The 12,073-nt window shown below is 42.9% G+C and overlaps 1 protein-coding gene and 1 long non-coding RNA gene across 7 annotated transcripts in view; one reads left to right on the top strand and one right to left on the bottom strand.

Annotated features, from left to right (window-relative positions):
* The window catches only part of LOC105465439 (carbohydrate sulfotransferase 9), a 326,845-nt gene that overhangs the window by 292,496 nt on the left and 22,276 nt on the right, over positions 1–12,073 (top strand). The window lies entirely within an intron of this gene.
* Positions 1–12,073, bottom strand: part of LOC105465450 (uncharacterized) — a 196,068-nt gene that overhangs the window by 124,926 nt on the left and 59,069 nt on the right. The window contains exon 3 of the long non-coding RNA XR_977529.3: positions 4,726–4,874. This is a non-coding gene — a long non-coding RNA (uncharacterized lncRNA). The remainder of the gene's footprint in view (positions 1–4,725; positions 4,875–12,073) is intronic.

Consider the following 12,073-nt stretch of genomic DNA (forward strand, 5'->3'; position numbering starts at 1 on the left):
TGTAATTTACTATGTTGAATGATTAGCCAATCAGAATTCTCTCATTTTCTAAAGCAGTGGATTGATTAAAATGTGACCATAAACAAAATAGATTTTATTAGGCATAATCTACTTTGTAAACAAATGAAATTAATTCTTTGCCTGACCTAAAGCTTTGAAAATGAAAAACCAAAATTGAACACATGCTTCCAATTTTGGTTCTGTTACTAAGATGACACTTAATATAAAAGTTACAATTTAACTTCCCCTCAAGTATTCCATACTTGAGACTAAATGACTCTTAGAAATATGTTCATCAACAGATGGGAGCCACTTATGGCCTCATAAACTCCAAAGCAAGTGAAATTATCTCAGCAAAATAGAAGGAGATTACAATAAAGCCTCATCTGGTGATCTCAGTGATGATTAATGCATTGCACATCAGTTCAATCATGCAATGAATATTGACAGATAATCACCCTTCTTCATACAAGAGAAATATTGAAGAGACAAATGCCAGTGATATATGCTTTTAATCAATCAATAAGCAATTTCCACACGTGCCTTGTGTACAGAACTGTGCTAAGTGCTATGGAGGATGTGGAAGAAAGTGCCAGCAGAGTTCCTATTCTAAAGGGATTTTCTATCTTGAAAGAGAACACTAAAAACCTGAAACACTGCACAGAATAGCAGATAGTGTGTGATTCCTTGTTTGCTTATTAATTATACAGTATGGATCATATGGGAGTTTGAAAAAGCCGGCCATCAGTGAAAGCTACAGTGTTCAGGGAAGTATCATGGAAGGCTTTAAAAATCGAAGTGATTAGGACTTGATTCAGCAGGAAACATAATGTGGGGGCACTGAAAATATTCGAGTTCAGAAATGATCTCGGGAAATTGGTATGAAATTTTTCCTGAAACTGTAACCTGTATTTTCCTTTTTGCTCCATCCCCACTGGTAGCAGCCACCAGTCTCTCTCCAGGCTCTTCGGGTTTCCTCCTGCTTCCACTCTTACGAGGCCCAAGTCTGTTTGCCACTTGGCTGGCAGAATACGCTTTAGAAAATGTAAATTACTCCCAGCACTTTGGGAGGCTGAGGCGGGCGGATCACGAGGTCAGGAGATCGAGACCATCCTGGCTAACATGGTGAAACCCCATGTCTACTAAAAATACAAAAAATTAGCCAGGTGTGGTGGTGAGAGCCTGTAGTCCCAGCTACTCAGGAGGCTGAGCCAGAAGAATGGCGTGAACCCAGGAAGTGGAGCTGGCGTGAGCCGAGATCATGCCACTGCACTCCAGCCTGGGTGACAGAGCAAGACTCGGTTTCGAAAAAAAAAAGAAAATGTAAATTACTTCTGTACCTGTCTAAAACTCCCCATGGCTTATACTGCACCCCTGCTAAAATCCAAAGCCCTGACCATGATCTGATATCCCTATAAGGTGTGGTCCCAACCTCCTCTTTCATCCCATCTTGGGCCGTTCACACTCACAGGGCAACCACAACAGCCTTGCCCTCTGTCCTTCCACCTGGCCAGGCCCATTCACGTGTGGGGGCCTTTGCACCCACTGGCCATGTTCAAAACGCTCTGCTGCCAGCCCTTGGGTTCCTTGTTGTCATTAAGGTCTCAGCCCTAGTAGCTTCTCCTCAGAGAGATCTTCCTTGGACATCTATTTAATGTAACCTTCCCACTCTCTCCCTGACATCTTCTATTGCATCACCATTTTAGTGTTTGCATCATACTCGGCACCACCCAAATTGTTTGTCTGTCCAACTTTTTCCTTGTTTGTTATCTATCTTCACCCGTATGAATGTGAGTACCTTAAGAACAGAGACTTGCCAGAGTCGTTTGCCCCCTCGCCCCAACACCAGAAAATAGTGCACGTGGTAGGTGCTCGGTAAATACTTCTTGGGTGAATGTGTTGCTTATTAGTTCTTCCAGCTAAGATGATAATCTGGACATGAAAACAAAATGTGTTTAAGCAAAATCTTGATCATGGGAATGAACATTTCAAGGGGAAAATGAATGGAGTTTGGTGTCTAAATATAGGAACGGAATGCGCAATCTAAGACAAGAGTAGTGCGAGGTTCTCAGGGTTGCTGCAGGAAGGTGATACTCTTGGCAAAAATATAAAGGTTGTGGTTAAAAACCACATTCAGTGCGTATACACTACATGTCAGGCATTACGTATTTCTCAGAACCCCATTGGGTAGGCATCATTCTCTCTTACAGATAAGAGATTGATTCAGTGACCTCAAGTTGTTCAGCTGGGTATCCTATTCCAGTGATTGAGGTTGACTTGGTTAAAAGTACTGATTTAAGATCAACTTACAGTTGCAAGCATGGATGGGGGTAAAAATGTACTAAGTCTGGTCTTCAGCGCTACCTCTCCCCCATTTCCCAAGTTACTGGGCTGAACTGGATGTGGGATATGCATCTCACAACCTACGTTGGCTCACAGGCTCTTTTGCAAATTGGTCTATGCACCTGTAGATTCCTCCAGGTGTCCTCCTCATTCTGAAACAGTTCAGGGCGGGCAACTGGAAATGCGTTGAAGATGCTGCTGAAGAGAAAAGTGCCCTGATAAAGGTAGGGGAACGTGATTCATGGAGCAGAATGACACCTGTTATTTTGGAGACAACCACCTGAAGGGTGATAAAACCCCAGAGAAAGTAACTGAAATGCAGTACATGAAAATGTTTTGCTTCCATCTTTTTGACCACTATCTGATAAGTTAATACCTAGAGTATGGAAACTTGACTTTGCTAAAAATGAGTTCTATAAGAAGCCCAGAGAAGACAGCGCTACTGATGCATCTGAGGAGTTGAAGATACTGCAACTGAACACTCAGGTGGTCTCTTACTGGTGGCAGGAAATAAATGTTCTTCTTCACTGTAGAAATCACCATGGAGATGGCATTATACAGCTAGCATCTCAGTGATAAAAAGCCATGGGGACCAGGTTGCTTGGTCCCTGGGAGTTTATCAGGGGTTAAAAGATACCTTCAGCTTACCCCCTTTCACCCCGATCCAGCTCACACACACAGCTCCACAAGTGCTGACTCGTTCTCCCAGATTTGCAGCTGTGGAAATGCCGAGATTTAAAATAAATTTTCTTGAAAAAAACCAGCATTGATGGAGTGAAGATATTATTAATCCGTTACTACCATGTCTAGGTATATGTGTTTCTGACAGTAGTGTGGAGGCAGAAGAGAAGATAAAGATCCCATGAAGATAAGGAGATTTGTTGCAAGGCTGGCATAAAAGCTGAGCAGATGATCACAATCTCTGTGTGGTTTATGCTGCCTGAGGGGAGACCCGAAGTCCAGGCAGTGCTGGCTTACATCATTGTTTTCCAGGAGCAAGAGCCTAGTACTTTGGTCATTCCAAGTATTTGGGATTGTTCAGTAGAGCATCAGTTCTTGGTACACAACATAGGTTATTTTAAATTGGAGAACTGAAGCAACCAAAGGTGGGGTGATGTCCTCATTCATTCTACCTAGAGTTGACTTCAGCACATTTGGCTACCTCAAGGTAACTGGGTACAAAGGATTGTATTCACTTGGATCTGATAGCAAGGAAACACTCTTGTAGTTACAGATGTGATGTCACTGAGAGGGAAGCATGGGTTAGGTAGTGAGAAACATACCATTTTGGAGCCAGACAAGACTGGATTTTAATCCCAACTCCAGCAATTAATCGCCCATTGTAAAATGCTGAGCACATTTAATTAAGATATGATCTCAACCACCTGTCAGAGCTGGAGTGAGGGTTAAACTCAATTATTTTGTGCAGCACCTGGTGCATGTGAAGCCCTCAATCCATACTCATTCAAAACTCACTCTTACCATGCAGCGTCTCCCTCCAGCCTTGCTTCAGGAGGTCTCCTGTAACTGAAGGAGAGTGGAGCCCTGGCAGGAGTAGAGACAAACAAATGGACTTTCCTTGCCCATTGAAATAAAGACAACCCTCTTTGCTCAGGAGAAAGCAGGCTCCAGAGATTTGGGAGTCTCAAAACATGGTCATGAGTCACAGGTGAGACAATAGGGTCTTCCCACAGGTCTGTGAATGAATCCAGAAGTGCAATTCTTTTCTTTGGTTTTTACAGATGAATGGTACCCAAATCCATATACTTTCATCTTGCTACAGTACTGGCTATAGGTGAGTTACTAGTGGCCTAAAATGATGGAAGGCCTTAGGAAAATTCCCTGTGTGGCACTTGAGACTTCCTTACCTCTCCTGTGGACAGTCGTTATCCCTTATGTGGGGAGTAGATGGAGTTAATAAGCTGTGATATTATTTCTGGGCAAGGTGCAATAAGATGTGTTTGTTCCTCCCAAGGTGCAGATTACAGAATTGCAGTGAGGGAAGCGGGTGAAGATACAGCATCTAAGGAATGTTTAGAGAGTTATACTTGCCTGCTTTATAATATGTGTGTCTCTAGAGAAGACTAGGTAGACTCATGTCCATCAGCATCTCAGTGTAAAAGAGCATTGCAGTTGGATGTCATCACCAGTCCCCTTCCAGGTCCCTGCAGCTATTGTGGTTAGCATTGCTGTTCCCATGGCTCAAGTGGCTTTGGACTAGTAGGTAATGTGTGGGGGAAGAAACAGCTCCCCTCACCTCCCCACCCCACCCGACCCCAGATATATTCTGCTTCCTGAGACTTGGGCTGTACCTACAGGAAGTAACAAAGGGTTGGCGTGCCCCCAGCTCCCTCCCCTCTGCCAACTGCATATTGCACTTACCAAGGCTGGGCTGCAGGTGGCAGGCGCCCCTCTTCGATCGTCCCATGGCTGGAGGAACTCATTCTACACCAGCTCTTGGGAGTAAAGTTGTACAGATACTGAAGACTTCCATCCTCAGGCCGAAAGGTCAGGATCCGTGCAGCTTATAACTGCTCTCACAAAGAAAGAGAACAAAAAGAGAGGCTGTGGCCATGGCTGCCTCCAGTACCCATTTAATTGGCGTCTTGAATCAAGTACAACTGTTTTTAGGAGAAGTAACCCATTTTGGAAGCCCCCCAAAAGCTTCAAAACTTAGAGTTAATGAAATAATATTCTATTTTTTTTTTTTTTTTTTTTTTTGTTGAGACAGGGTCTCGCTTTGTCACCCGGGCTGGGGTGCAGTGGCCAGATCTCAGCTCACTGCAAGCTCCGCCTCCCGGGTTCACGCCATTCTCCTGCCTCAGCCTCCCGAGTAGCTGGGACTACAGGCGCCCGCCACCTCGCCCGGCTAGTTTTTTGTATTTTTTAGTAGAGACGGGGTTTCACCATGTTAGCCAGGATGGTCTCGATCTCCTGACCTCGTGATCCGCCCGTCTCGGTCTCCCAAAGTGCTGGGATTACAGGCTTGAGCCACCGCGCCCAGCCAATGAAATAATATTCTAAAAATAAAATTGATAAAATGTATCTGAAAGCATGCATACTTGCAAATATCCATTTGATGCTCGCTTAGTTTCGTTAGGGCTCTATTCACTCTGACCTCGTCGTATGACAACCCACTTGACTCCTCTCCTCCCTTCTGACCTTCTGCTTTGCTGCTAGTGTAGTTCTATATTCTTCCTTTGCATTCTTTCTCAGAATTAAATCCTGAAAAGAAACCCCACTTGGCATGGACTCAGAATCCCCCTGGCATGATTTAATACCACAGGCAGTCTCTCTTCCTAACTCAGGGCCCAGGTAACACGTGGTAGCGCCAGGGTGTGAGCTGCCTGCTCTCCAGTGAGGTTTAGACCAGGCTTTGGGGAGCTGCCTTGAGTATAGCTGAGTTGTCAAATATGTAAGTGATATAAGCCAGAGGGACGTGTGTGTCACTGTAAGGTGCTGACACAGGCCAATCTGATCTGGGACCAGTAGATGCTTAATCCAGTGAGACGAATGGAATGCATTCCTGCTAGAGCCCCTACCACTCTCGCATATGGCAATGCTGCTCCCGGGACTCAAGTGGCTTTGGACTAGTAGGCATTGGCGTGCTGGGCAGGGTTGGGGGCAGGTATATGCTGCTTCCTGGAAAAGGACTGTCACTTACGTCCTAGCCCCCAGTTTCACCTTATCTTGACTCAGATGCTGTCTCAGACTCCTATTCTGCTACTTTTGTGCCTCCTCTTCTCTCTTCATCTCTCTCTGTCTCTCCTCCTGCCCCTTAATAACTGGCCAGTCTCCATATTTTCCAGTCTACAGCCCAAAAGGGAAATGGACACATTGATTTAGCTGGTTACTCTCTATGCACTTGGACAGTGTCTCTTGCTCCAGGTCCCCTCACTGGTTGCCCACTGGCCTATGGATACTATTAATTGAATTAGCATCCACCTCTGTGTCACTGCTTATGCACACAGGGCCTGTTCCCATGGTCATCTTAATGTGAAGTTGGGAAAGCAGCGTTATAGATGATATGCCCGGTATTTAAGGAAAATCAGAGAAGAAAGGCATAGAGACAGGATGCATTCACATTTTGGAGAAACGTACTGTATGCCAGATGGTATATGTCAGGTACCGTACTAGGTACTTTATAACTGCATTTATCTAGTTAATTCTCAAAAAGACTTACCTTTTCCCAGTATCAGAGTTTGAGAATCAGAGGGCTGATATTTTAGCATGGCTCTTGGTTAAAGGGTCCAAAGAGGCCTCCCGCCCAAAGTTAGGATTGCCTTCTCTGAGCAACAGAATTCCCACAAATCTATATAGTCTTAGCTGAACAGGACTAGGGTTCCATCTAGTTGTAGGGTGTTCCTTTTCTCAGCCTTGTTTGTGTGCATAGACACAAACATACACCATGGACACTTCCAAAGGAAGAGTGAATATAGGAAGACAGAATTGGGATCTCTTACTATGGTAAGACAGAGTGTTTGGGGTCCTGGATCCCAGCCAATGCCATCACTTGCATTTCAACATTTCCAAAATAGTTCTTGGAATTCCCACTTTAAAAATGAGAAAACAGACTCAGGAATGTTAATGGACTCTCTGTAAGAGTGCTAGCTGTGCCTTCTCATATTTACTCATCTCTTAACCTTCTCTTGCACTCTAGCCAGACTTCCAACCAACTACCCACACCTGTGACTCTGCCTGAGTGAGTCCACCCTGTCCACCTGTAGAGCAGACTGGACTTGCCAGAACTGGCCCTGCAGAAACCTTCAACCACAGCTGACAGGATGGTGTGGAATAACTCTGGGGAGATATGTTCTACATTTGCTCTGAGGGCTTCTCAGTAGAATTCAGCTCCTATTCCCACTGTGCTAACTTGCTCGATAATCCACCCTATATTCTGTGCCTTTCCTTTCTCAGTTCCCTACTGTCCTGCCAGTGTTTCCTGGAATCAACGCTAAATTAATTAACTTGCTCTCAACCCCTTGACTTAAGGTCTGATTCTAGGGAGCCATGAATGATGACATTGTCCTAAAATCACCCAATTAATAGGTGGAGGACCTGGGCGATCTGACCCAAAAGCGAATGCTCTTCATACTTTGAAGATCTATCCAGGCACCATGCTCCTGACCTCACAACAACTTTCTTCTCTCTTGCACTTTCAGTCTCCATCCCAGGGGAGCACCCCAACTCCCGCCTCCAGGGATGACCCATATCTCTGGCCCCCTGGTGTACCCAAGCCAATCCCCTATTGCAGGCTCATCTTATGGACTCATCCCCCTTGCCTGTGAAAACCTTTTTCTTGCCAATCCATGGCCATAACACACACACACACACACACACATAAAAAGAAAACTTGACATTTTGAAATTGCAACCCAAGACAGCTGGTTCCTTCCTCTTCACCACATTCCAGAGAACAAGAGGAAGAACTCTGTATAACAACTGTATATTTTAGAACAAAGTGTCAGAGTCAGGGTGCCCCCCTCCATTGCTCCTCCATAACCCTCTTGGACACACACATTATTGTTGGCATTAACTTGAAATGCAAGGGGAGGGGAGGCTGACTGACCAATACTAATTTCAGACAACTAAATACATGGAAATATTAATGAGCCATATCCCAAATCTATTAGATATCTGAATTCCGATGAAGTGTTTAAATCCTAATAGTCAAAACACCAACTTATTCTACTTCTTTCCTACCAAATATAATGTATTGGTTTTTGTTATTCTCATCCACATTTAATATGTACAGACACACACCTAAGAAATAAAATAGAGAAGGCCAAACATTTTGAATGTATTTCATTTATCAAGTTGCAGCTCCTCAATAAGGTTTTGAGTTTCTTTAAAAAACAAACTACTCTGCTAAGATTTACTGGGTTAGAATTAGAGAACTGGACGACATTCCTGACTTCTCCATTCATTTCACAGAGTGACCTTGGGCAAGTTATTACACAAGTCTATCTTGATTTATTTATCTGTAAATTTGCAAACAAAAGAATCATCTCATTTTTCCTACAAAACTTGGAAGGAAGATGGAATGATAAATCTATAAAAGCATATTGAACCCCTTGGGGAGTAGCCTTATCTACTTATATACATTAAGCTTATGTCAGTTTTCAGCTTCTAATGGTCTTGTCAAACCACAGCACTATTTCCAATAGAAACTTCTCTTTGACATTCACATTTTGTTACGTCCTCAGTCCTCATATTTTAAGCTTGCTTGGCTTCAAGCAGAAAAAAAATAGGAATTAAATCCAAAAATTGAAAGAACTGGCAAATAAAATCATAGTTTCAATCCTTGCATCCAAGAGGACCATAGAAATTAACTTGTTGGATCAACTTGAATAGCCTCACAACAGAAACAGCTGTTTTGTGTTGAAGCAGTTTAAATATTTTAAAGCTCATAGCTTGGAGAAGACTGTGATTCAGTAGTTTCTCTTTACCCACTCTCCTCAAGTGTTCACTCTTCCTTCCTGTTACCCATAATTGTGATTTCTTTTCTTCTGTTTTCTTTCTTTGCCTTTGTCTCCACTTAAGCTTATCTTTTCTCTTTCCTATTTCTGTCTCTCAGTTGTCTTATCCTTCTCTTTTTTCCCACTCGTTTTTATTGCCATTGAACATTTAACTTTGCTACATGTTGTGAGAGAGAAGGAAGAGGAGAAATAGATGAAAAAAGCAGAGTAAAAAACAAATACTTACCTAAAAACTGCTTATCATATAGAAATTGCTCAAAAATATTCAGTGCCTAAATCAATAAAAATATCTAATATTTATGGAGAACATATTTACATTAAGGAATCTCTACAGGCATTTCCTATAATCCAACAAGGTAGATGCTGTTATTATCTTCATTTTCCAGATAAGGAAACTGAAGCTCAGAAAAACAACATAACCAAGGTCACCCAGAGAGAAAACGACAGAAGAGGACACATAACCAGTTCTGTCTGACTCAAAACTCCATGTTCTTAACCACCATACTCTCTTGTAACAGGCATGTGCCTGGTGCTTTCCTGACATCAGTTCATTTAACGGACGTTAAACAAGAAATAGATTGCTTGACATACGATGCAGCTGAAAAAAACCAGATGTGACTAAGACAGAGATTTGACACACCAGCTCCAGCAATCGCTGTGTTAACTTGGCACATTATTTAAATTCTGAGCTCAGGTTCTTAATCTGTAAAATGAGCTTATCTTTATCTACTCTTCTGTTTGATGCCGTGATTAAACCAGCTTGCTCCATGCCCTAGCCTATTAACTGGGCTAACAAAATGCAGAATAATATTCAAGAGAGAGGAAGTAAGCCACAGAGACAGGAAATGGAAATGATTCTGCCTGGCTCATAGTTTCTCCCAGATACCCTCCCTCACCTGCGAACCAGGATTCCTCTTTCATGCTTTCCTGCACCAAATTTTTTCTTGCACTTTCATGCACCAAGTTTTTTCTCCATCTCATTACCTCCCATAAGTATAGTTCTTGGTTTTCTTAGTTGTATCTCCCTACGCCACCCTGACCCCAAGGGTGCCCCATAAGATCAGGGACCAAGTCTGTCTTGCTAGCTATACCAGCAACACACAGCCCAGTGCCTGGAGCACAGTTCATGCTCAGAAAACAAGTGTTTAATGAATAACTGAAGGTGGAGGGGCAAAGGGTGAGGATGGAGAGGGAGATGGGGCAGATGGCACTGGATATTAGGACTCCATACTCACATTCTTCCCAGTTGTCCTCGGGGTCTGTTGGAAATGCAGTCACAGTCTTCACCCCTCTCATAACTATGCCATCAGCTTCTGAAGCCCTTGAATCAAGATTTAAGAGGAGTAGCTGTGGCACAGAGGGATCAGGGAGAGACACACTGACCTGTGTCCCCAGAAAAGACTGACTTTTGAGCACCCCACCCTCTCCCATCATTTATCTTATCAATGACTAGAGACAATTAGGTCTCCTTGATGGTGTGAAGAAATATAACTGCACTTCTATCTAGATTGAAGGTAAATCACAAAAGATACATTATTAAGAGTAATATTATAAATTACTCCTTGGGCAGTGACTTCAAGGCCCATTAATCCAGCTGCACCTCCACCAGCCAATAACTCCTGAATCTATACCGAGCTTTTCAGTCCTGCTGTCTACCTCCAGCTCTCTAAGGCACCTTAAACTCAAGAGGTCTGAAATTGAAGATAGTGAATGCCCACACCCACCCCAGGTCCCCCACAAAAACTGCTGCTTCTATTTCTTCTCTCAGAGAGGAAATGGGGAGCCATTCTTTACACTTCTGTCACCCTTATGCTTTGAATATGAGCAGTTTCCTAAGTTTGTCTCAACTCCCTTTTTCTTCATTCTTACCCCATTGTCTTAGTTCCTCTCCTAAGAATTCCTGATGGACAATCATAATCATCTTCCAGGAGATCCCTCTGCCCCCAGGCACACCTCCCCACTGCCACCAGAATGTTTGTTTTAAATCATGAATCTTGTCAAGACCTTATTGAAAATTCCCGTCCTATATGTGGTAAAGTCAGACTGTTTATATCGGCCCAAACCCTCCTGGAATGACGCCCAACCCCACCTACCTCTCACTATCATCTGAGTCTGGCCCCCAAGCAGACTCTTGACGTCAGGGTGCACAGCCCTTCCCATCTCTGGCTTGTCCACCTGGTAGCTTCTCAGTCATCTTCCCAGACTCATCTCAGGCATCACCTCCCTTGTGAAATTTGCCCCCAAAAATCTCTCCAGAAAAATTAAGCACTTTTTTTCTTTATTTTCCAAATACCTGACATATCCTTTTATTATAGCAATTATCACATTTTATTCATAAGCTGCTTATTTCCATCAGATCAATTAAACTTTGGTGTCCTTGAAGGGCCACAAATTTTATCTATCTCATCCTTATTTATATAACGCTTAAAACGACATACAGTAGTAGTTCAATATATGTGCATTGACGAATGAATGATCAAAGTCTCAAGTTTTATAGTTTCCATAGGATCCACAATAGTATATAAGGTCTTACAAATGTACAACACTTATCAACAGTATAAAACCGATGTGAATTTGTTGCCTCAATAAGGAGCAGTACAGGAATGATATTCTTTGCTTCAATCAAATTCAAACATATATTATTAATGTGAGATAATATTCTTGATGCTAGTGGAGGTTATATAGATTTATAAGACTGCACACTGACATTCAATGAAATTAAAATAGAGCGATCATTACCTAAACAATTAACCTAACAACTACCTAGAATAAAATAAAACACACTAAACAGAGGACTTAACACTCAAACTGGGCCAGTCTTTTCTTTGTATCCTGGACCCTCATTTCTGCTCTCCCAGCTTCCAATAGCATGTTGCTGGAGCCTTTGCCACTATGATAATAGATTAATTAATTGTGCAATTGTTTACTTAATATACTTTTCCCTATGAGAATACCAACTCCATATAAATAAGGACCGCACGTGTCTTATAAACCCCACCATCTCTGGCATCCAGCACAGCACCTGATGTATAGGAGGTGCTCAACAACTTTGACAGGGAGAAAGAAAGTATAATTCATATCAATGTTGAGGATCAGATAAGAATTCACAGAGGAGATATGCTTGATACAGAACCCCTTGAAAATAATAATTGGCCAGGCACAGTGGCTCATGCCTGTAATCCCAGCAGTTTGGGAGGCCGAGGTGGCCGGATCACCTGAAGCCAGGAGCTTGAGACCAGCCTGGCCAACATG

This window comes from Macaca nemestrina, chromosome 19 (assembly GCF_043159975.1).
Source record: "Macaca nemestrina isolate mMacNem1 chromosome 19, mMacNem.hap1, whole genome shotgun sequence".
In the NCBI taxonomy this organism is placed as follows: Eukaryota; Metazoa; Chordata; class Mammalia; order Primates; family Cercopithecidae; genus Macaca; species Macaca nemestrina.